At 44.3% G+C, this 25,070-nt stretch overlaps 1 protein-coding gene across 4 annotated transcripts in view; it reads left to right on the top strand.

The window, feature by feature from the left end:
- Positions 1-25,070, top strand: part of OSBPL5 (oxysterol binding protein like 5) — a 144,620-nt gene that overhangs the window by 41,590 nt on the left and 77,960 nt on the right. The window contains exons 1-2 of one of the 4 annotated variants that reach the window (XM_065635701.1): positions 20,575-20,881; positions 22,172-22,318. The exons of 2 other annotated variants lie outside the window; for them this stretch is intronic. The gene's annotated coding sequence lies outside the window, so the exon portion shown is untranslated. Of the gene's footprint in view, positions 1-20,574; positions 20,882-22,171; positions 22,319-25,070 lie in introns of those variants that run through there. One more of the 4 variants, XM_065635699.1, reaches the window with a different exon arrangement.

The following is a 25,070-nucleotide window of genomic DNA, read 5'->3' as shown; positions in this document are numbered from 1 at the left end:
AAAACAGCAGTCCCAGAATGCTGCCAGTTCATTGCTGTTAGCAAGTGGAGAGTTGGTCCTGGTACAGGACTAAAGTGCAGTTGCCTTCAGTTCAGCATGAGTCATGTGAAACAAATATTCTGCTATTCTGAGTGAATGACTCCTTCCTTTTGCGCTGCATCCAAACCAAATAAAAAAGCCACATCATCAACTGGAAAGAAAATGCTTGCAGTCACGAAGCAAGCAGGGTACCAAAAAGGGTCTATTTAATCATTTCCATGTGTTGCTAAAGGGAAAATACAGAAACCAAGTAGCAGGCAGTTTTAAGACTTCCACAAGCCAAGGCTTTTTAATCCTTCCTTGTGTGAATATGACTGCACAGTAATTTGTGTCATAACTTTTACTGGTAACTGTCCTGCAGAGAAATTACAGCCTGTACGTGAGAGATGGAGCTTGAGCTCTTGCCACAGGGAGTTTGGCGTCGTAGACTGGACCCAATGTAACATAGAAGGTGAACAGGACAGAATGCAGAAAATATGCTCAGGAGACTCAGGGGGTGACAGCAGGGAGGGAACACTCACATCTCGCAGACAAATACATCCGAAGAGCCGTGTCAGACTGCTTAAGATATCTGGTTCATAATCATTTACCTGGAGAGCTCTGTAGCCACAGACTATCCTTATAATGGTGATTGTGATGGAAATGTAGAAATCCTGGACTGAAACTTACATTTGAAGTATATCCAGAGTTTTAAACCTACTTACAACTGTTTTAGAATGTAACAGGTACCATGCACTGCTGCTGACTTCTGGTGTTGCAGATTTCATTCCTGTCTTTGTCAGTTCACAGGCTGATTTTCCTAGCTGTGTGGCAGCAAAACCACTCCTGGTCATCAGGTTAGTTGGTACTGGGTTTTTATTAACAAATAACATTACTTGCACTGATCCCAGTAGAGGTTTTCTTCGTCACTTGAAACACAAAGGAAATGTAATATTTTCCTCTGTTCAGTAAATCTCTTTAGGCCTCACCAAAGGATACAAGACGTGATCTCGTTTATATTACGCAGTACCTATGCAATACCTACTTATGAAATCAGTCTGTGTGGTCACCCACCTTGTGTTCTGGACTGAGCAACTTGGTTAGGTGTCACTGTGTGCTACTACTCCAGAAAACTGGTTTGAAAGCCAGAGAAGTCCAAGGAAGCTTTTCTTGGCTGGTCCTGCCCAAACTGGTATTGCTGTGTGTATGTCACAGCCCATAGATATATATCACCATTTAATTTTTAGGATTCTTTCTGCTTTGCAGCAATCATAGCCACTTTCAAGGGAAAAAAAAAACCAAAACAAAACCAAAAACAACCCACAAACAAAACAAACAACAACAACAAAAAAGCAACCACATTATGAAGAGATTAACTTTAATTTCAGCTGCCCTTTTCCTCTCAATACCTTCTATCATTGACAGGAACCTCTGTCTCAGGCAACGTGTTGAAATAAAAGCCTAAACTTATCCTTGTAACTGTTCTGAGCGAGCCATTGTGTATAAAGCAGCAGTACCTTTTGCAATGATTTTTGACATCTGATAGCATGCAGATACTGTTTGTTTAGCGTAGTCATTTATGGGAGACAAGGCTGGGGGGATGTCAGCTTATTTTCTGAAATGCCAGACTTTTCAGCTGAGAGCTCTCACTTTGTTCAGAGCTGTTGGTGCATTTGGGAAATGCCTGCTAGTTTGGGGTATTTTTGAATAAATACGTACCTAACAGCTGTTTGTGAAAAATTGCTACTTTGCATAATTTTTGCATGTTTTTTGTCTCATTCATTTTAAACACCAGCTTTCATAATGTGTGTTAAAGGTACAATTCAAGTTTGCTGAAGTCTGCTAAAATCGCAGAAAATAGCTGTGTGTTTCACTGTAAGAGGTGTTTCCCTCTGGTCAGTCCTGGTGTCTTCTGAAACCAGAGAAGTTCCTCTCATGAAGAAGTGGTGGTTTCTGATTTGCTTGTCTTAAAAATAGCAAGAGTGCAGGGTGTGGTTTTGGTTTTGCAGCTTCCTCTCGGTGTAGTTCCAAGCTGCCAAGATGCTTGTTTATGAAACTGAGAGTTTGAATATCTGGCTGTTATCAAAAGGACAGTGCTGTAATTGGGAGCATATGCTAAAAGAGTTGAAAAATGTAAGAAAGTCCTTTACATTATTAAGTCCATTTCCTTACAAAGATACGAGAGATTTCAATAAAGCTTTTCCTCCAAGCACTAGAGCGATGCTGCAGTGATTAGAACAAAAATCTTCTCTTTCAACTTTTCACATGCTTGCTCACACAAATAATTTTTGGGTTTGAGAAAACATGGTAAAATAAGTGTTGGGCGTTTTTTAAGTGACCAAATGCTTTTCCCTATTTTTGTGTTTAGAAGTTTGAGTAATGTAGAAAACTTGTCTGTAAAAGTTTACATGGCCTTCAGCAAGGACAGGCACCTGGAACTGTCTGTAGGAGGTTGTTCTGGACATGTGAGATTTAAATGAGAGCTACATCCCCAGTAGAGCAGCGACATTCTTGCTTTTTACATGTTGTCTGTGCTGTTCCAGTTGGCAGGAGTTTGAATCCTGCACGGTCTGAACGGGACCAGGCACATAGCAGAGTCCAAACACAGCTGTGCTTAGTTCAGCCCTCACACATTCAGATGCCCCTGGATGTGCTGTTATGTGTGTGTGAGAGCTGTCAAATACACACACTCGTTGGCTTATGCTTTGTAATCAGATGTGTGTGGGAAGCTTACAGTGACAGGTCCCTCTTTTGCAAACATTTGCACACTTGAGTAATTTCACTGGTGTGAATAGGTCTGTTAGGCAGGCAAGCACTTCAGGCTTTTCATTTTTTTAACTTGAGGGAGTTCTAGTTTGAAAGACAGACTGGGGGGAATCCTTCCTTTGTCTCGGACAGAGTCTGAATAGGATTCTTTTCTATCGTTTAACATCGTCCTTGCAGGAGTGAAGTGAAAAAAGAGAACTTAATATATGCAGATACCTGTATACGTAAATAATTTGTTAGATTCAGATATAGGTATAGATGTAGACTGAACTAAGAGGAATGATCATGGAAATTAAGTTACTCATCAGCATATACTCAGGAGTGAAAAAAAGACTCTGAGATTAGACCAAGTTTAATAAAATTATTTCTGTGTGCCCTCTTGAAGTGCTGTATCTTTGTTAGAACCCCCTAAGGTGCAAACTGGCACACAGCATTTCATACAGACAGGCAAGATGGATGACAGTGTCTCCGGGTGCTGAGGGTCCTACCCTGGCTTATGTTCCTCTTTTTACTTGTATGTTGTTATATTATAGTTAATTCCACCAGAAGAGATCAAGGTTTGTTGTTTGTTTTTTTTTTTCTTTTTTTTTTTTCCCCCCCAAAGCTGCTGCTAGCCCATTTAAGGTTTTATTTGTTTCTCTTGCACTGAGTGAGTATGAATGGAGAACTTCCTCCTAAGTGGTCCCTTTGAAAAGTGCTGGTGTGACTTGTGCCCCTTCTCATGCTCCAGCTCTGAAAATCTTGCTGCTGCTTGGAATGACCCTCCAGGCAGCCTGTCCCTGAGTGTCCATTCTATACATTGTGATGGAAAGTAATGGCAAAAGGTAATTAGAGTGGGATTTAATGTGGCATATCAGGCATCTGTGAGATTGAGTTTACAGCTGCAGGCTGGAGTGTATTATGCCATCAGCTTGATTGATCTATTAATTTTACAAACTTTCTACCCATGAAGAGAGAAACACAACAGCACTCAAGACTGCAGTACTCCATTTATTTGCAGTCAGATTACCATACATAAAGCAGGGACACATACTTTTTTGCTTCCTTGCCTTGCCAGTGCACCTCATCTTTGAACTGGAGGGATTACAGGAGAGGTGGAAGAGAAGATGGTGGGTGAAGTACTCTCCACTGAGATTACTAAGGAGTTTGCCGCTGAGCTCCAAGTGAAGAGCAGCAGGTTCTAGACTGTGTTTTTGGAGACTTAGATCTGGTCGCATCTTCCTCTGTATCTTACTCCACAGTTTGCTTTCAGTACACCTCCACCCTTCGGCGTGCCAAGGCGAGGCTCACAGTTGATAGCAAGAAAGGCTCAGCATGGAAGATAAGTTCCTTGTCCAACCTGTGAGTGTTTCTGACCTGTTTATGGCTCGTTTTGGATCCGCTGCCATGTGAGCTAGATTCAGCTGCCACTGATTTTACCTGACTTCATTTATGAAGTGGCTGCACCAGCAGTGGACCCCTGAGCCCCTTCAGTGGTGAGTTGGAAGGCTGGCCAAATTTCAGTACTTTTCCATAGGAGCAGTGCTGGCCTGTATTTGTAAGTTCCTGCTTCCAGAGAGTCAGGAGAGGGTTTCAGTACTAAAGTTTTCAAAGAGAAGGTCTCTTGGTAGCAAGCAAAATATACCCTATCTGTGCTCATTCATCGAATCACTGATTAACTCTTGGTTGAAGTATCCTTTAAACCAGCCCTAAGGCAGGTGACTGAGGTGCTGAATTTCAACACGAATAGTTGAAATTCAGTTAAGTAGTAGTCCTCTTCTGGGAAGTCTTGGGTAGCTTTAATTATAAGACATTGTAGTGATGTTAATAAGTTTGTCAGCCACTGCCCATGGCACTCTCGTTCTCAGTATAAATGAGTCAGCTGAAGCATTAGGAAAAACTATGTGAGTGTAGAGATGATGAGGTGTTGGAAGAGGCTGTGGAGGAAAAGCTGGGCACTTTTCCTCACTGAAGGTCTTAAAGAGCATCCTGGAAGAATGCCTGCCAGGCATGACCTGCGTACACTAGTCTTGCTTTGCACAGAGGTGTGGGGAAGAAATATATTACAGGACTTTTTGAGATCTCTTTCAGCCTGGGATGGAAGAATAACACATTCATGAGTTAATAACCATTTCAGATAATTTTCTTACATCTCTCACTTCTGCATAATGAATGTTGCCTTAAGTGGTAATTTGCTTTCTCTTGCAGCCCCTTATCAAAAAGGCACCATGACTATAGTGAGTTGGCCCTCCCTGCCAGGTGCAGTAGATTAAGGACAGCAGTGAGTGATACAGCTTCAGAAAGCCCAACAAATGGGCTGTGCTCTGCTGGATGTCCTTGGACCTTTGTGTGGGTATTGGCAGTTGTGGAACAGAGCAGGGATCACTATGTTTGAAGGAAGCATTTGGGTGGAAAGCGTATCAGCTGGTGTTTGTTGGTGTGCACCTATCAAATGCAAGTCTTCAGAGGCAGCTGCATCTGCGTGATGATCTGCTGGTGTTCAGGGCTGGTTTTGGTTTTACTTCTGAGGGTCAACACAGCAAGCACAGGCAAGTGCTGTGCAGCCCCAGAGAGAGTGGAAACGCGCTTGGATCGCATCTTGCATTTATGCTGCACGGCATGTATCAAGAGTCACTGCAGTGGCATTTCTCAAACATTACAGTCTTGCCTCCTGCTCCAAATTCTGCTCCAGGTCACGAGCTGCAAATCTTGAAAACCTTTAGACTTGGGATTCTCCCCTTCCCCTTCAGTATTTCCATTTGTGTATGAGGCTTTCATGTGCAGCTGCAGCCAGTCTTGGGGGGGAGAGAGAGAGAGAGAAACTCAGCCTTGACCCAGGTGCATCCCTGTGTGGGTACTTTAGCGGTAGAAAGGTACAAGGATACTTTAAATAGCTGGTTAGGAGTCAAAATTGTGCAACCAAAAATAGTGCACCCTTCCCAAAAAAAGGATATATGTGAAGGGAATGGAAAGGAGCTTCAGTGCATGTTTTCATTTGCTACCTTTAGGTGTCTGACTTAAACGTTTGGCCTACGAGTGTAGGGATACTGCTGTCCTGCTAAGAGAGGCTGCTGCTTTGAGTCACTCTTGGCAGGAGCCTCTCTCCTTCCAGTAAAAACAGACAGACTAATTTTCTAAATTAGGAGCCATAATTAGTTACCAGAAATTGGGCAATGTAAATACCACCACCAAGGATCCTCCTGAAAGAGGAGAGCACTACTAGAATACTTACCTACTGGATGTACAGTTGTCTGGAGTCTGCTGCAGGTGGGGCACGATTTACACCAACCAGAAAGCCACCATAACTACTCTGGGCTTAAATTTGCCATTAGGTATTATCAAAATTAGGCTCCTGTGTTCTAGTATATAACTGGCTTTATTCTCAGTGTATGTGTACTGCTTATCTTTGCAGGTCCTAGTCTGCTCCTAGCAGACATCTGCTTGGAAAGCCTGAGTATTATTTTTGTTGATATTGTGGTCTCTCTGCAGGGTGGAGCAATAGTCTTTTTGCTGCTTCGTTCCTCTGCTGCTGGAGTTGTGTGTCAGGGATTTGTACAGCAGAGAGCCAGAGAAGAAAAGTGGGGCAGGATTTGGACTGCTGCTTGTTTTCCATCAATCTTCTTGTTAATGCTATTCCTCCAGGCATAAGATGCATCCTGAGCCCACTCTATTCCACCTTCTAATAGTTTCACCTCTTTTTCCAGTTTAAGGGTTTTTCTCTTTTCAGTCTGAGATTTATATTTTTATTTGTGAACACAGCAGCCTGAGAGTTGGGGATGTAGTTTGCCACAAAGGAGTAGGGTGAGTGTAAAGAAAGGACTGTTGGTAATGCCTTAGTTGTGTGGCGTGTGACAGCTTCAAGTAGGAGGAAGAAAGCTGGGAAATAAAGAGCTGAGCTACTGGCACACCTTAGCTTGTCTAGGCTTGGAAAGCCCACCACATTTGGAAAATTATTGCAAGGAATCACTACCTGGCTGGTCATTTAGGTGGTGAACACTTCTTCAAAAAAGATGTTCTTCTGAATTAAAGGCATCTGCACAGCACTGTCATTTTTGGAATAACACCCCTTGTGAACAAGTCTGACAGTAGATTAAGACTTCTCATGAGATCAGAAACCAAATGCGTTCGTGCATTGCCCAACAGGGAGAGTGAAAGTCCCCACCCTACGTGTTTGTACAGTTAAACATGGACTAGAAAACAGAAATGCAGAAGATGTGGGATTTGGGTTTTTATTTTTAACTTCCAATTCAGTGTTACATCCACAAGACCATCAGATCTGTATGACAACGTGCTGCGTGTGTATGGTCATCTGGATATTCAGCGTCAGTACACCAGCTGACTGTTCTCAAGTGTGGTTACACTTAAAATGTTCTGGAGCAAAGAAAGCTGAAGTGCTCAGAAAAAAACTGTGAGAGAAACAGAAGTGAGAGAGATTTTACCCTTGTATTAGAAAGTTAAAGCAAAGTGCTTGGTTTCATTTTTGACTTCACATTATTTCTGGAAACACCAGTCCTATCATGCTGGTAAGAAATTTGAGGAGTGTTACAGGAGTTCATTCAGATCCTTGCTTTTGTACTGCACAGTAACAGGTTAGTAATATTAATGACACATTTAGGACAATATAGGCAAAAACATTACTTTTCTGTGAAGTGATGGTGTTAATCACTTCAATGTCCTGTAAAAGCTGTTGTGGGCATTTACAGAGGATGCTTGTTCTGCTCTCAGACCACTTTATGGCCCTGTGTAGGTAAACATGTAAGTGGCTGCTTAGGGGAGGACATGGGCTGTTGTTTGGTGGGAAAACAGCAGAAGTATTAGCTCCAGGATGGGTTATTACCATGCCCAACGCTCATTTTAGATACTTGAAACTTACTGACTTGGTATATTCAGTTGTGTTCAGCCTATCTATGTGTGTATATCTGTCATTTAAATGGTGTAAGGCAGAGGACACAGGAATTGCATTCTCTGCTTACCTAAAGACACTGAATCCATGCTGTATACAAGGTAAAAATCCACATTTTCCTTTTTTTGATGTAACAGTCTTTCTAAAGATAGGACACATAAAACATGACTCAGTTCCCTACATGCTACTAGTCTCATATATGCAATAGTAGAAGGCCATCTCTTTGTGACAACCAGAAAGAAATGCATTTTTTATCACCTTTACTCACTGTGGGTAGTGCCTTACTCATCATAACCACCCATTCAGATCAGTCAGGCTATTTGTGGAGTACAGCATTATTCACTGTGTGGGAGACTATCAGAGATCGGTCCCTATTTAAGAAGATTTCTCTTGTTTCCAGTGGGATCACCTCATTTATTCAGGGAACCTTTGTAAAAAGGACTCCCTGCTGTAAATGAATTGTGATTTCAATGGAGTAGCGTCCAGTTGTGGCAGCTTAGGAACCACCACTATGCTCTTAAGTGCATGAGCTCAGGCTGTCCTAGAAAAGAAACCTGGGTGGATTTTATGGTGCGCTGTGGTTCTAGATTTCACCAGGGCAGGATCTGAACCAAAATGCTTTGTGAAAATACCAGAATATTCATCCTGACATGTTTCTCTGCTTTTGCTGAAATACTGTATAATACCTACCTTGCATTTGATGAAGGATTAGATAAATGGCACCTGCAAATCTGTCTCTCTGATACCTGATATGTCACTCTTTGGAGGAAGCTCCATTTATAACTATTGTTTTATTTGTTTTGATGAAGATGCCCAAGTTTGTTAGCTCCTGCAGTGTTCGATTGAGCTGAATGGTCTGATCAAGGGAAGTTGGAAAGTTGCTATGAAATTTTCGTCTGCTTTGGTAAAAGTCAGCTCAGTGCACAGAGTTGGTGAGATGCCAAGAAGATGTGTTTTTCTGAAGCCTGAGCTCTGTTTTGTGTGAATGTCATGTAAGGACTGTGAGGTACAATGAGGGAAGCCCTTTTCTCATCTTGAAAATCCTAGCAGTGAATTAATGTAAGACTAGCTACTGCTCTTCCATGCCTTGCTGTAGCTCACTGGTGACTCAGGATCGAAGAGGAGCTTTTGCCAGCCGAGTGACTGGAAAGTTATTGTGCGGTGCTCCTAGACAGAGACTGCAGTTTTAACAGCAGCCTGCTGTTGGAGCCAGCAGAAATTTAGCTAGTGCTTTTCACAGTTCTGCTATATTTAATTTTTGTAACATAATTCCTATGAAGTGGATGCAAAATAATCATATATAGCCTGTGCAACTCGGTACGGAGCAGTCAGAGTTTGGGGCAGAATCCTCAGTCATGCTGAGAGCTTCATTGGAGTGCTCCCCTGGAAAGATGTGAGAGGCTGCACATTCAGTTTGGCTTTGCTTGCTTTGCAGTTTGCATGATTGGGTTCCCCCGTCCCAGCCTGGATGCAAAGCCTCTTACGGACCACCAGAAGGTGCCTCTGGTTCCTTTGTGTCTTATTAGTGCCTGTCCATCTAAAGAGGTGCATGATAGGGAAATTTCCTATTTTAGTATTCTGAAGGAACATACAAATTGACATTAACCTCTTGTGAAAGATGAATTTTTGCAGTCATGATAGATTTTTCTGGTTTGATTCTATCACTTCAAAGTTACTTTTAATGCACGATAATAAGCTTAACTGTGCCTCTCCATACACCGTAAGCTAATCCGTACTATTACCTGGCTGATTAAATTACAGTGATCTTTTTTATTTATAAGCACAGTATTTTGTTACGCAAGAGTCAACAGACAGTAATTGGAATTTTCTGATGCTTTTTGTGCATGGAACTATAGCACTAAACTTTCTCAGTCTTGAGCTTTCTCTTTTGTTATAGATAATGTATTTACCCAGATTTTTTTTTTCTGTGAATGATTTTTTAATATAAATTTTCCATTCCTTGTCCATTAATATCATTTGGCACAAAGATAGACTAATTGAGTGGGCAGGCACAGTGACAAGGATATAAATCTTTTCCAGTGACGGTGTCTTGAAATAGCAATCAGTTAAGATATCATCACTGCAGTGTAATATTGTGGGTAGATCTTGCTGCCTTTCTGTGATGATATGAGCATAGCGTTGAATCCATACATGTGTGTATGCATATATATGTATTGGTGTGTACATGCATATATACCTGGATGTATTGTGTGTGCAGAGAGCTCGTGCATACTGATTTTGGATCTGTCTGTCACTGAACCATTAGGGTACGGTGGATGTTATCACATAGAGCTCTAAGCAAAAACCAGTCTCTGCCTGCTTTCTGTCCAGCTTCAGCCCCCTTGTAACACGTCCTGTGTGCAGTCAGCGTCAGCTGGTGCCCACAGTGCTCAGGAGGGAGGCGAAGGCCTTGACTGTGAGGAGTGTGATGGTCCTGCCTGCAGATCTGGGTGGCTTGGGCACAAACGACACTGAACGTGTTTCAGCCCCGTTTGCTGGTGGTTTTTGCGGATTTGGCTTTCCCCAAGCACCACCTCAGTGCCATGGTCCTGCAAAGCAGCTGTTGTCATGCTCTGGTCCTCAGCTTGTAATGTGGATGTGGTCCTCCTAGGCCACGTTTAGCCATCCCAGGCCCATTTAACAGCCCTGCAAGTCCTGATCTGGGTTTCACCAGCTGTGAACTCAAGATTTGAAGCCAGATTTCAAAAGGTTAAATGTACACTTGTCTTGTTTTATTTCCTCATTGATTTCCACCAGCAGGTTCCTGGTTAGCTACCTTCTTGCCTAGCCCCCAAGAGAAGCACTTTACTTGCACTGTTTCTCCTTTCGTCAGACCCTAAACTGAATAATGGCAGTCTGTGAACTCAGTCCACTTGTGTCGTGGTTTAACCCGAGCTAGCAATACAACCACGATAGCCACTCGCTCACACCCCACACTCCCCCCGCCCCGCCAATAGCTGAGAAAATCAAACGAGAGGGGAGAAACTTGGATTGAGATAAACACAGTTTAATAAAATAACAAAATACTAATACACTACTAGTAAACATATATATACAAAATAGAAATAAAACATACTCAAGGCAATTCCTCACGAACACAACTGAGCAGCCAGTCCCAGGAAGCCACACCCTGGTCCTGAAAAGAGGGAAAAAGGCGGAAAGGCTCAGAGGCCTCCGCAAAATGGCAAAAAGACGAACTAAACATCCCACACCAAACTCCCCTAGCTGTGCCCTAGAGCAAGCAAAAGCGAGAATGTCCCAAAGAGCCTGAAACCAGAAGGCCCTGACTCCTTAAATAATTAGCATGACATTAATGGGATGGAATACTCATCAGCCTGGATGTCAGTCAAGCTCTGTCCCCCTTCCTCAATGCCTCACACCTGTGGGCAGAGTGCTCAGAGTGTCCTTGGCTCTCAGACCAGAGCAATTAAAACCATTAACTCTGTGCTGTTACCTCTTGTTCTCAAACTAAGTCAAAATAATGAGCATGCTAGCTATGAAAAAGAAAGGTTTCTAACTGCATGAAGAAAATTAACTCATTTGCAGTCAAACCAGCACAACTTGGAAAAGCTGTGAAATGCCAGAGCAGGGGCAGCAGTCATGAAGACTGCACAGGTCTTGTCTTCCATTTGTTGTGGTCACCTGCTGATCAATGCAGGGAGCTGCAAAGAGAGAATGTTTGTGTTGCCCTTCTTCCACTGCCATGTTCCAGCTATGGGATCACAGCTCACAATCTGGTTTTGCATTCACTGATGTATTTACTCTGTTTAATATAAGAAAAAATCCTCCAGGAGCCCACCTGGCTCAGATATGTCTGTCAGTCATGGTTCCCTGCCCTCTTGAGCTAATCGCCCTGTCTTGTTCATGCTGCCATGGGGCCAGTGACGAGACAAGTCAGGGACTCAGCAACCAGGGAATCTCTGGGTCACTGATGGCACAGCTGCAGAAAAGGATTTTCTTGGAGAAGAGACTATAACAGGCGTGGTTTCAGAGAAAATGTAATTTGGCAAACACGTCAATTGCCATTTTAAAAATGGCATGTTCTGTCAGAAACACTTCTTCTGAGCACTCTTGCTTGCTTTAGATTTAGAGATGTGCCCTTTGATGCGGAGAGTAGGCTTGGAGCTGGAGGTCCTTCCTTTGAGTGTCCACCGTTCTGAGGGAGAAGCTGTTTTCTGAATCACAGGGTTCAAGCCTGACTGCCTTTGTTCTGTCAGAGTTTGCTGCCACATGTTGTGCTCTGGAGCCTCTGGCACGTACGGCGCCCTCCCGGCTGGAGTGCAGGCAGTGGGGCTTCTCGTGGATCGTGAGTCATTCCCTTCTCGCTGTGCAGCCGCTCTGCTTAACCACGGGAGCACGGTTTAAAACCAGAAGCCAATGAAACACATGATACCCAGCTATCTGTAGCATGAAACGGTATGTTAGCTCTTCAAAGACAGCCTGGAGCCTCGTGGTCGTCCTCTCGAACAGATCCTGCTCTCTGCTAAACATAAAAAGACATCATGTAAATAGCCTCACTTGCATCAAAGTCAGTTCACCAGCTGTGGATCTGGGTCCACATGTCTGGTATGTTCTTTACCAACAGAGATAATGATATTTAAAGTGACCTTTACTGAGGTTTTTGGTTCTCTCTTGTCTCTTAGTGCATCTGGCTCCATTATTTGCTTCCTAACCATTACTGTAACATCTTTTTCTTTTGGGGAGCTGTTTTAAAATAAAAATCTAGTAGATCTGAAAGCGTTAAAGCAGAAGTGTTCAGCAACAGGGAGCAGAACAGGCTGTTTCTGATTCTGGTTGCTTATAGCTGAATTCAAAAGCAGCTGACACATCGGTCATCTTGTATGCCGTTCTATGATTCTGGCTTCATTTTAAGATACGATATGCGATGTTTGTCTGTGTAAAAGGTCATAATGAAAACAAGAGTGTTGGAAGAAATAAAGTGGTTTACTTTTCATGGGTGTTTCCTCCTTCCTAGTTTAATGAAACACTGTATCCTTATGTAGCTCCAGACAATAAACTCATCTTCAAGCAGTTACAGTTAAAAAATTAAGCCTAATGAGCAGTTTAATATAAGTGCCCCATACATTCAACTAGTCAGCACTGACTGTGCTGAAAAAACTGACCATTTAACAAGTTGCTGGTGTAGTCTGAAGTATGTGGTTTTTTGTTGTGTAAAGTAGTATCAAAGTCATGCTAGGAGACATCAAAATTACTTCAGTCTGCTGAGTTCTCTGATACAAAACCACAAGCTTTGGAACATTTGAAAGCTGAGTTTCTGAAGGTTTGGATAAATTTGTCTTTTGCTGGAGTCCTTTAGATCTGAATAAATCTTACCAAGAAAAGCCTTTTTTTGCTTTTTCATCCTCAGTGACCCTGTCTCTTATCAGAAGTCCTCTTTGGTATGCTACTATAATACATATTTAGAACAAAACATGTTTGCACCAAGCACTGAGTGTCAATCTGAAAATGGACCAAAGCTGTGGATTCAGTTACAATTTTTGCAAATGAGTGATTGGATTTGGAACAAAACCCTTCCCAAAGTGGGGAGACAGGCTGTTTCATTGAAGCGAGCTGACACTGCTCAGAAGGCAATGTCACGATTTAATAAACAATGCTTTTTCATTCTCCCTTCTTAATTGTGGAAGTCAGTCGGAGTTCAGCTCTTGCATGTTAGGCAACAAGGAAAAGCAATTTCCTCTTCATCCCTTTTGCTGACTTTTTCTCACAGTATGTATAAAACTAACGGGTGATTTTTTTTTTTTCCTACCTGTTTCAGTAACTAAAGTTACAACAAACAATTCAGGATTGCACGTAATACTGATAGCGTGTTTAGAAAGTTTACGTTGCCCTGTAGCAGCCCACATATGCTTCACCATATGGAGTTTTTCAATGTGAACCTCCTGTTATCCTCTGTAGCTGTCAGGAGCTGAGGAGGGTGCTTGGGTGGGTGAGCAGCACCCTTGTCCTGCCTTCGCTCTGCTGGGGATTAGTGGGCTCCAAAACAGGTCCCAGTAGCCTCTGCTCTGATTTTCAATAGGCTGAGCATCCGATCTGCCTGGTTTAGTGACCTGTTTGTCCATGGCTCGCTGAACTCACCCAGCCACGGCCGTTTTCATCCAGTTCTCAACCCAGCAGCTCATGGGGCTGCCAATTCTCCTCGTCTCTTCCCTGCTGGCAAAGTTGGGTAGGTGGACTCGCCCATCGAGTTTTCGCCTGTTTGCCCACAATGTGGGGCTGATCTTTGTAGGGCAGCGTTGCTCTGGCAGCACAGTCCTGCTCACTGCAAATAAACCTGCTGCGGTAATTCCTGAGAACAGAGTGTGTGCTGCAGGGGTTTCTGTGTGTGTGTGAGTCCTCTCAGGGTACATCACTGGACTTTCGGTACCTTCCACCTTGGCTAAAGAGCTTTCCTAGTTTTTGTAGGCATGCAACTGCATCTTGGTTCATGGTTCTGCAGTGTCTTTTACTTTTCAAAGGCAAACTCTGTCCTATTCTTATCTTCTCTGCAGATTTGCAATCTTCCTTCAGGAAAAAGATGTCTCCTTGCAGCTTTTGTTTGTTAAACTGAGGAGAAAGAGCAACCCTCCCAAAACCAAAGCAGTGTCCTTTACTGACAGTATGGCAGTGATTCAGGCTAACTGGGTGGCAAGCACAAATCCTGTCTCGACCATATCGTGTCTTTTCAGAATATCATTACAATAATGCACGTTTCACGTGGTGATATTTACTCAGTGTTCCAGCCCTGGAAAACCTCCTGTTACTGGACACTCACCAAGTTGTTAATGGATAGTTTGGAAGCAGCCATCAAATGTGGAAAGATTTATAAACACAAATTAGCTATCTTCTTGCTTCTTCCTGGATCACTGGACCTAAATCACGTATTTGGAAAAAGGTTTAGGTTTTCTCCTAAATTAGGCCCGAAGTCCCAGACCTACCCATACTTCCTACCAGGCTTATTTCTCTGTTGCCAGAAACAGGCACAGAGAATGTAAAAAAGGTATTTCCAAGATTAGCCTGTTACCCAGAAACATCTGGAGCAGAGCGATTTGCCTAGAGGGATGGGTGGTGAACATATTCTTGCTGCTCTTAGTTCATCCCCATGGCTGCCATTTGAGGCTTCTCTATTATTTTCTAATAGCTTTTATTTTCAGATGCTTTTCTGGCTAGCTGTCCTTGCGCATCTCTCTGACTTCTGGGATCCTGAATTCTTTGAAATGCAAGAAATACTGGCTGTAATTCTTTCATTCTCTTTTTTTTTTTTTAAGGTATCTTCAAGTGTCTGTTTATGAACCTCCAAAATGGTACCTCTCTAATCTGATACTTTCATTGCTGCTAGTGCATAATGCCTTGCATTTTCTCACTTTTCTACCCTGTTACTACAGTGTTTTGCTGCTTAAGTACAGTGGAGCCCCTGTGAAGGCAGGAAGATATGGCTCTTCTAAAAGTCAGCTCTGTAGTGAAACAGCAAAGCATCACATGTATTGATAGTGGTGGTGGCAGGGAGGTTCCTGGGTTGTATGATAGACTTTAATACTACAAACCAGCCAAGTTCTGAATTTGTATTCTTTCAGGGGACTGCATTCACAAACACCCGCAGCCACCTTTTCAGACTCGGTGATGGGATTGGTACTGTTGCTAATTCTGTGCTGTGATTCAGAAAGGTTACCTGCTTTACATGAGCTGCATCAATGACAGTGGCAGCATTGCTGGTGAGAAGCAGCATCCCATCAAAGCTGTACATTGCATAAAGCAGCAAGCATGCCTCAGTACTGTCAGTAACCCACTTCCTGTGGCCCTATTAATTTGCAGACAGAAAAGGGTGATATTTAGGCAAAAGACGCTCTTTAGCATGTAGGACTGTTAGCATAATAGAAGAGGGCTGGCGTACCTCCAGCCTGCTCCCTCTGACCCAGGGCAGTTTTGTTGTGAGAGCGCAGACCCAGAGGAGCTCCTCCTCCCAGCTGGGAGCACCTGGCAGTGGGTGCCATCCTGCCGCGTCTGCACACTGGTTTCCTTGGCACTGGTGTAAATCCAGAGTGACTTCAGCGAAGCCACGGACACAGGCTGTTATCACACACAGCTGAGAGAAATAACACTAAATGAGAGAACTGGGAAGTTCGACAAGATCAAGTGCCGGATTTTGCACCTGGGACACAGCAGCCCTGGCTGTACATACAGACTGGGGGACAAGATGCTGGAGAGCAGCTCCATGGAGAAGGATCTGAGGGTTCTGGTCGATGTCAAGTTGAACATGAGCCAACAGTGTCCCTGGCAGCCAAGAGGGCAACCGTGTCCTGGGTGCACCCAGCACAGCATTGCCAGCCGGGCAGGGAGGGGATTGTCGCACTCTGCTCTGCACCGGTGCGGCCTCACCTGGAGCACTGGGTGCAGTTCTGGGTGCCATAGTATAAAAAAGATACTAGGCTGCTAGAGAGTGTCCAGAAGAGGGCTACGAAGTTGGTGAAGGGTTTGGAGGGGAAGCCGTATGAGGAGCGGCTAAAGTCACTTGGTTTGTTCAGCTTGGAGGGGACTGAGAGGAGACCTCACTACAGTCTACAGCTTCCTCACAAGGGGAGGAGGAGGGACAGGCACCGAACTCTTCTCTCTGGTGACCAATGACAGAACCCGAGGGAATGGCAGGAAGATGTGCCAGGGGAGGTTTAGGTTGGACATCAGGAAAAGGTTCTTCACCCAGAGGGTGGTGGAGCCCTGGGACAGGCTCCCCAGGGAGGTGTCACAGCCCCAAGTCTGACAGTGTTCAAGAAGAGACTGGACAACGCCCTCAGACACATGGTGTGAACTGTGGGGTTGTCCTGTGCAGGGACAGGAGTTGGACTCAATGATTCTTGTGGGTCCCTTCCAGCTGAGGACATTGTATGATTCTATGAAATTATGCTTCTTGTGTTAAATGCTGTTACTGCTAAAGTTTTTTGTCAGAACTTTATTTGGTTTCTATGGCCTCTGTTTCATGCCTATGTTTGTTTTGATATATCTGAATGCCAAATAAAAACTGCGGCAGCCACTTTAAACAGAGGAGAGGCTTGAGATGAGTGTACGGAATTAGAGGAATAGCAGGAGACTGTTTTGGCTGCTGTATTGTTAGAGCCACTGGTGCAACCTGTCAGATAGTCTTAAACCATAGCAATAAAAGCGTGTATTTTCTGGAAAACTGAAATGTTACTTTCTATACTTTTTTTTTCAGTAGGGCATGATAGGGAGCTGGTTAAGACTTGGCCCTTTTTACAGAGCATCTTGGAAGCAGTTTAGGAAAGCAGATGAACTTCTTATAAGTGTTAGATATTGCCAGAGCTGCTGGAGAAGACCTCATGGCACCTCTGCACTGCACTGGCATTGGGACGGCCAGAGGCTCCAGGGGCTGGAGGGCTGAGCAGGGACATAGGGAGTCTCCTGTGTCCCATTGCCTGGCCAGAAGAGGGTTAAGGACTGCCCATCCACTCGATGATTCAGAGGGATCTGAAGGGAAAAGGTGTGCCTTTTTTTCCAGGAAATCAGAAGACATACAGGGGAGATGCCTTTGGGAGATGCTACTTCGGTTGTAGGAAGGAGCTGTGTTTTATATTACTTGGGCATTGTCTTTATCCGAGTAAGTAATGCCCAGAGGAAAAGAGCCAGTGTAGACTTTGAGGCCAGAGTGTGGTGAGATTTTCCTAGACAGGTTAACAAGTTCTTTCCAATTTGTAGTGTCTTTGACTTTGACAGCAGCTTTGCCACTGCACAGTGAGCTGTTGCGTGGGAGCTGAGCCTACTTGCATAATCCAGTCGCCAGCTCAGTTGTTTTCTAGTTGTAAATTGATCAGGCCATTGATTTGTTGCAGGCATCAGAATTTAGAGGGATTTTAAGTGTGGGAGCCTGCCCTAAAATCTGGTTTTACATTGTTAATTTAGGAGCATAAAGCTGCATGTGCTACTTGCCCTTTTTCTAACAGCATTTAATAACGGTCATTTTGACTGTTGGTTTGGGGTTTTTTTGTTGCTTGTTTGTTTGTTGTTGTGTTTTTGGTATTTTGAGGGGGTTTTTTTTAAGCAGAAGATATTTTGTCTGCTTTTTAGAAAGGCAAACAGTCCAGCCAAACTTATAAAGAAAATCACCTGGTATAAGCTTGGGGACCCAGATGTGCTTTTCCGAGTACAGGAAGGAAGCTGTTGCTTGGCAGAAATGGAGCATAAACAAAGAAAGAAACAGTGGGAATGTGATTACCAAGCACATGGAAAATTACTTTCAAGCAAGTCTCTTTAAGATCAAGAAGTGTTAAGATGGATCCTGTTCACACTGACCACAAGCAAGTCACCACTGACCCAAGTCCAGCTGAGCAGTACGAGCTAGGAAGAAAAGCAACCACACACTAGTTTGCAGAACTGAGTTTTTCTATGCCGTTAATTCTGAACTAGGCTGTGTAAGGAAGAGGCAAGACACCTTAGAAGGGAGGTATAATAGCTTTCTTCTGGGAAGAAATTTGAGGATTTCCTCTTGTTTTGGCATGGCTGAGTGGCAGCGGTAAATGTGCCATCACAAATGATACAGCAGCAGTTCCCTTCTCCAGATTGTCACACCTTGCATGGAGCCAGCGACTCTGTGGCTGCCAAGGGCAGACCACAGTCTGAAGTTATTTGTGGGGAGCCTCCAGGTTGCTGTGACATTTAGTGGTTCAATACAGGAGGAGTTGCTTAGAGCCGCCTCTGTATCTACCCGTTCAAAAATTCCCTGCCCTCTCTCAGAGGTGACTGGCCACAGCACTGTTGGATTTACTGGTCTTGCTGCAAACGCCAGACAGCCTGAGCAAGTGCTGAAAGACTGACTTGCCTTTGTAGTACGGGGTGATGAAAATGTAGGAATTATGAACCGAAGGATAAATAGGGCTGGAGGGACCTGCAGAGACTGTCAAGTCTTTTTCCCAGGCAAAACTGTTCCTGGCACCTCACTGTCTCATGTGCCACCAAAAATGCCGTGTGCCTTCACAACAAGCATGGCCCCACGGTGTCTTTCCCAGCCAGGAGCCCGCGCACATCCCCTCATCTCGAAGGCCACCTCAAACCCCTTGCAGGGCCAGTTGTTTGTGAGCCTTGTTCTTCAAATTCATCCCAAATTTTTCTTTCGGCTCATAATACCCAACCACGGAGGGCTCCCTTAATAACTGTTTGAAAGTGAGAAAAACACACTAGTCTGAGCACTGGCTCCCAGACCCCAAATGCACTGTACCCCCTACCCAGACCAACTCTGGTACATGCAATAAAAAAAAATGTTACTTTCCAGTCTTTGTGTCATGTACTGCCAGAATTTACTGCAGGCTATCTCTTCCCTCTTAAATAAGGCTGGACTTTTTTCTGTGCACAGTGTGTGCCCCGCATAGTTCCTCCCCTGCTTGGTTACCCCGAGACATGTAGGCGGCGTCTCTGGGTGCCCTGCTTCTCCCAGCCCCTCGTGGGGGAGGGAATGTGGACCCCTCGCCTTGGCACGAGGCCCCCTGGGGTGTATCATGTCCCCCAAGACAGTGTTCGTGCCGCCTGACGCATGAGCATTGCCTCCTATGAGGATTTCAACAGTTTCCCACAGTGACGGTGTCTCCAATAGCTGAAATTTCTCATCTAATGAAAAATCTTCGTGTCTCAGCAGATGCTGTGTCTTCAGCAAACTATGGACTGTCAAGTGTAGAAGGTGATGTTTATGCATACATTTTAATCCTTGTTTGCACAGTACTGTGAAGGTGTGAAATGCCTGAGAAATGCTGGCTTCTTATTGTTACTATTATCATTGTCATTTTAATTTTCCATCATTTTGAATATCAGTTATTCATGAGAAATCAGTGCAACAACTGGGAATTCTTCCAAAGCTTTGTAGTTCATATTTTTTTCAGTCACGTCATGCCAGGTGTCTTGGGGGAATCTGATCTGCCACAAACCCAGAGAAGTCACTGTAGAACTATATACAGAAAGATGCAGGCTGATACACTGCAGCTGGTGACACCAGCAGATATTTGCAAAACTCTTCCTTCAGCATGGGGGCCAGGGAGGAGCACGTGCTGTGGAGAACAGCAGCAACATGAATAGCCTTGGGAGCAGGCTTTGGCTGAGGTGCGTTTTGTGGTTACCACTTAATTTAGCAATATCGGGAAAACCCACGAAGGAAAAACATTTGGGTATTTTCCAGCTGCGGAATGATGCGGGAAGAAGCAGGGCTGTAGTTAAGCATGCTTGCCTACTGAAATATGTGTATGGTCACTACGGGATACTGTAACTAGCAACATCTATAGGCCTATTTTTAAAGTTAAAGCTGTAATTCTGTGCTAGTGTGCCTGATGTCTACACCTGTGCTTGGCAAACCTGCTTCCGCATGGCAGGTTTAGGTTCGGTGCAGCTTCGGAAATTCTGCTTTTACTATGCTCAGCTGCCATCAGCTGAGAAATCTTTGCCAAACTTGAGCGTATCTGAGCCCTGTGCAGAATGCACTGAGTGATTTCCATCACCAGCAGCCCACTGTTGCAAAGATTTACTTTATTCCTTACAGATTAATTACAGAGAAGAGTGAACTGGCCTTGGTTTTTTTTCTTCTGATTGCACAGTGCCAAGAAGCCACTAAAAAGAAAAGGAAAGAGTGCAAGAGATTGTGTGTGACAGGAATAGGGTCTGTCACAGAGCTGCAGGTTATTTCTTGCTGGTGCACTTTGGTAAGTGGCTGGAACTGGCTCTGATTTTCTCGGTGCTGCCCAGCTGCTTTGATCAGCCATGAAACTGTTAACAGTGTTGACAATTAAATTATTGTCGATGGGCATTGCACTTTAAACTTCGCGTGACAAACAGTGGCAGATCACACCCATCAGGGCTATTGTTTCAGGCTTTCTTTGGATATATCGCCATGTGGAATCACGCTGTGCTTCTTTTCAGGATTTTCTTCCACAGTCCCCGTGGTTAGAGAGTTGCTCTGGTTTTCCGAGCAAGAGCTGGGATCGCAGACAGCACGCTGGCAGCGTGTGGGAGGTGTGTTTCATTGCCATGTGCCCCTGGAGCAGAGGCTTTGCGTGCGGGTGTCTTCTCTGGGTCCTGTGCTGACCTGCAGCCTGGAGGAGCGTAGCATCCAGGAGGGGACCAGGAAGGCTCTGCGTGTAGCAGGCAGCGTGGATCTGGGGTAGGGACGGTGGCTCTGAACGCAGGTGTCGCGTGGGAGAGGAGTGATTGCCGTTTGAGACAGCGAGCGCCGCGGTGAGTGTCCTTTCCTTCTCCTTCCCCAGGCTGATCCCAGCCTTCCTATTTTCCTGTAGTTCTTTAAAATCTCCCCTCCTGCAGGCTCTTTCTTAGCTCCTTTCAATCTCTACTTTTTTTACCTGCCCTCCTCCTCTCATCTCTCATTCTTCTCCTTTCAGTCTCCTCTTCTTTCTTTGTTTCTGTCCCTGTGCCTGTGAGGCTGGACACAGTCTCATGCAAATGCAGTGGGTTCTTTGTAGCCTTATGCTTTAGGAACGGTTGACTGGCAGAAATTGTCTATAATGGATTGAGAAGTACCTGAACACCCTATTTGCATTTCTGCCTGTCTGCTCAAAACGCTAGCATTCAGCTCCCTTGAGGCTTGAATTCTGCTAGAAGCAGCTGTGGCAGTGGCATCCTGTGATTTGCTTCTTCAGTTGACATTTTCAGGAATTTGGTCTGATACAATGAGAGTTGGACATTTTACTGCCCTTTGGTGCTAAACAACTTAGGTAACCCCTACCCACATAAAGGGATGGAGTCCTCTAGACATAACTGGCTTTATTAGTGAGAGCCCACATGAGAGTGTACATCTTCCTTATATTGTTGTTGTTGTTATTATTATTATTCAGTGGTCTTTGTTGATTTGTGGTATATTCTATTCAGCTAAAACCCTGATCAGCCCAATTCTGCTCTGTGTCTGGATTGCATGTAGAATTAGGAGTTTTAGTAGCAATTTCAAGATCAGGAGCAAATCGTCTACAAAATTAGGTCTTGCCTATGTAAAGAAGTTGCATTACTTTTAACCACGGTTCTGTAACATTGATGTAACTCTCCCCTAGTACGAATTCAGGTATGCCAGTATGAACATGCTTGTACCAGCGTAGCGTCTTTCCCTGTGGGAAAGGAGAACAAGCTATTCCAGCATTGAGCACTTTTATTTGGCTCTACCTCCACACTTTTGTTTTATTGGCAGAAATATACCAGCAAACAATATTTGTAATTTAACGTGGCTGAACTGGTACAAAATCATGTACAGAACAAGTCTTGGTCTGCAGACTGCCTCAGTAACTCCTTGACAAGCAAGTGTTGAATATGCCCTGTATTTGTAATCTTTGTGACTGGAGGTACAGTGGAAAGATTTTGTGTTACTGTCGTTATGTGTTCACAATTAAGAAATTGAGAATTGGTCAGTGTGTTGGCTATAAAGTCATGACTGTGAGTCATGGCTGTAGTTTATTTTTAAATAAAGTACGTAAGACTTTATTCACTTTCAGACTGGTAGCTGACCTTTGTTTTTATTTGCAGCATATTGGCAGCGTAACAGAGCTGTGGCAGAGATGCAAATTCCAGTAATGCTTACTTGGAAGTGCGTTTGAGCTGGCAGGGAAATACAGAGATGTTCTAGCAATGCTGAAAATCTGGGTCCTGAAAAGCCAGTTGCGCCAATGAAAAGTAAGTGCCTGGTGGCTGTGAAATACTTGGCATTTGTATCTGTGGTCATCTGCCTCAGTCACTGGCAGGGCAGGGCACTCTGGGGATCAATGGGTGACAGGTACAGAGAGAAACTTTTAAAAAATCCAATCAGGTAATATAATCCCAAATATCATGGTTTATTTTCAGACTTTTCCCAGTACTGCTGCTTATCTAGATGATCGGTGTGTCCCTTGTAGCAAGAGCCATGTAGGAAAGACTCTTGGTGTTTGCAAGCAAAGAAGAAACGCATTTGATGTGGAAACACTTATATTCAGAGTAATTGAGGGGAGGCAGTGCCAGGACCAGCTTAGGGTCTTCTGGAGAGGAACTGACTTACTGGCATATAACTGGCAGGTGTCTGGAAACATGGGACCTAACTAAAACTTCTAGGTTTTCTTCTACCACAGAGTAAATAGAGCGATATGACCCTTTTCTGCTGCAAGATAAGAGGTTATTTTAAGGCACGTGATGGTGAGGTGAAGGAGTCTGTTGGGAGGAGAAGGGCTGGTCCTGTTAGGGGACTGCGAAGCTGTGCTGGAAGGAACGCGCTTTATTGTGCTGCTTGTTGGCACAGTTACATTGCCAGGCTGTTGAGGGAAATAAATGTTTGCAGAACCTACTAGTTACTTCCTGGGAGTTAGTGTCACCTCCATCTCATTTAATTCCCACCTTTTCTTATTGTGAGTGCCATTTCAGTGCTGCATTTCTCAACTTCATTACCTCCAGACTGAGCGCTGCTTCGGAAGCAGCTTTCTGAGCTGCAAGCGGCTTGTTTTGCAGAGCAAGGAGGAAAACTTCTTTGCTGTTTTTTCCCCAAGCTCGTTGACTCCCTGTGACTGTGATGATGGTGGAGGTGGGTCCCATGAGCAGGCTGGGGGTGGGTGCTGCTGGGGCTGTCGGGGTGGCACAGGCTGGCAGCGGTTGGTAAAACTGGCCTGCGGTCATCAGGAGCAAGCAGCTGAGCTGTAACCCAGCCCAGTGTCCAGCTCGCCATGGTCTGTGCTGCTTCTTTCTAGGAGGAAAGTGATCTGTGACGGTGCTTTTGCTGGTTTAAATTACTTCTTTCCCTGGGTTGACTCACGTGTTTTGCCTGCTCCTTTTGCATCAGGTGGGAACCACAGGCTGTCAACAGCTGATCTTTCTCCTTAAAGAGTTCAGCAACATTGGCAGCCATGGAAGAAGAGGCAGAGGCATCAGACAGGTCCTTGCCTGTAGTTCTTGGCAGTGAGGCTTGCAGTTGGGGCAGTTAACGTTACATTGACAGACATTTCAGCTCAGCCCTGCTCCCACATGAGTCTGCAGAAGCCACTGTTGAGCAGTTTTGAAAAGCTCCTTTTTATTATCTTATCGCCTCCACTTTTAACCAGACATGAAATTGTTCATTATAAAACACCCAATCGTCCTTACAGCAATCACATCACTGATGTCTGTGGTGATGCGTTGTGAGCTGCACAGGAGAGAATCATTAATATCTGTGTTTATACATTTCCCTAAAGATGAAGAGATGACTGCAGTGGAAGATTAGTTTTGCTGGGAAGGGCACTGAATGAGCTGACCTGTTCAAGGGGAAGACATTAAAATGCTGTGCTCTTTAGTTTTGTCTGCTGCACTCAGACATTAGCTAGTTTGGTCTGTTGCTCTTCAGCAAATATGTTTGGGTCCAAGTGCTGCTTGAGGTGGTTAGAAACCCAGTATGCTTCTTGAGGCAGCGGCAATTATTTGTTACATGTTTGTACAGCTACTAACACTTTTCGTTGCTGTGCCAACTGATTGCTAATGGTTGCGCAATAGTATTTATTACTGGCAACTGGTAATAGCAGTTTGTGTTGATGCCCTGTAGGGGAATTCAGTATGTGCACACAGCCATGGGACATTAAAGGTTTTGTACCTTTTAGAGGCACCACAAAATCTGTACAGACCATCTGCCATTTTAGGTGCTTCCTTACTTCACTTCAGAGATATTTGTTTATTCCTTCCCTTGTTACCCTCCCAAACCTTTCAAATCTTTTCCTTGTGGGCTCTTTTGTTTATAAACTTGTCTGTGTTTGGAGCTTGTGGGCACCAACTACTTTGAAGCCTACTTTTGTAATACAGACCAAACAGTTGCCAGCAAGCACCATGGAGACTGTTTCCTCTGCGCCCTCCTCAGGGCATTGCAGGTCTCTGAGGCTGCCTCCCTTCCACATGTTGGATGCCCAGCCCTGCACTCGCAGCTGCAATTCAGCATCACCCTGCTAAGGAGGCCACAAAACTTCCTTGATTTATACAGCCTGGGGATCTGGGGCAGCACAGTTGCTATTGAAATATTTTCATTTTTCTTGGTTTGTTTCTCTGGAAAAGTCATAGTGTGGCAGCTCTAACTCCAGTTTTGTAAGATCCACACAGCTGAAGCCTATCACTTTTTTTTTGGTGTGGAAAAGATGAGCTGGTCAGCCCTGAGCAAGGCTGACGTCTGGCATCATAAAATCTTTCTGTCACCTTTTAGCCGTTCTCCTCACTGCTTCCTTTTCATAGCAGAGATAATGGGAGTGTTTCCTGCTAACTCCTGTCTCTCTGTGATAAATTGCTGTGGTCTGTATTGGAAACATTGTCTGGCTGCTCTTACCGCTGCGATAAAGAAAATGTTGTGAATCGGCTGCATTGTGTTTGGCTTCCTTTCAGCCAGGGCCAGTCTGGACGCTGAGGACCTGATCTTCCTTCTGTGCCAGGCCTCAGCTTGTGTTTGTGTGGG

The sequence above is a fragment of the Caloenas nicobarica genome, chromosome 5 (assembly GCF_036013445.1).
Source record: "Caloenas nicobarica isolate bCalNic1 chromosome 5, bCalNic1.hap1, whole genome shotgun sequence".
NCBI classification, from domain to species: domain Eukaryota; kingdom Metazoa; phylum Chordata; class Aves; order Columbiformes; family Columbidae; genus Caloenas; species Caloenas nicobarica.
The sequence above is the reverse complement of the archived record's forward strand: the minus strand, read 5'-3'. Positions and strand labels throughout refer to the sequence as shown.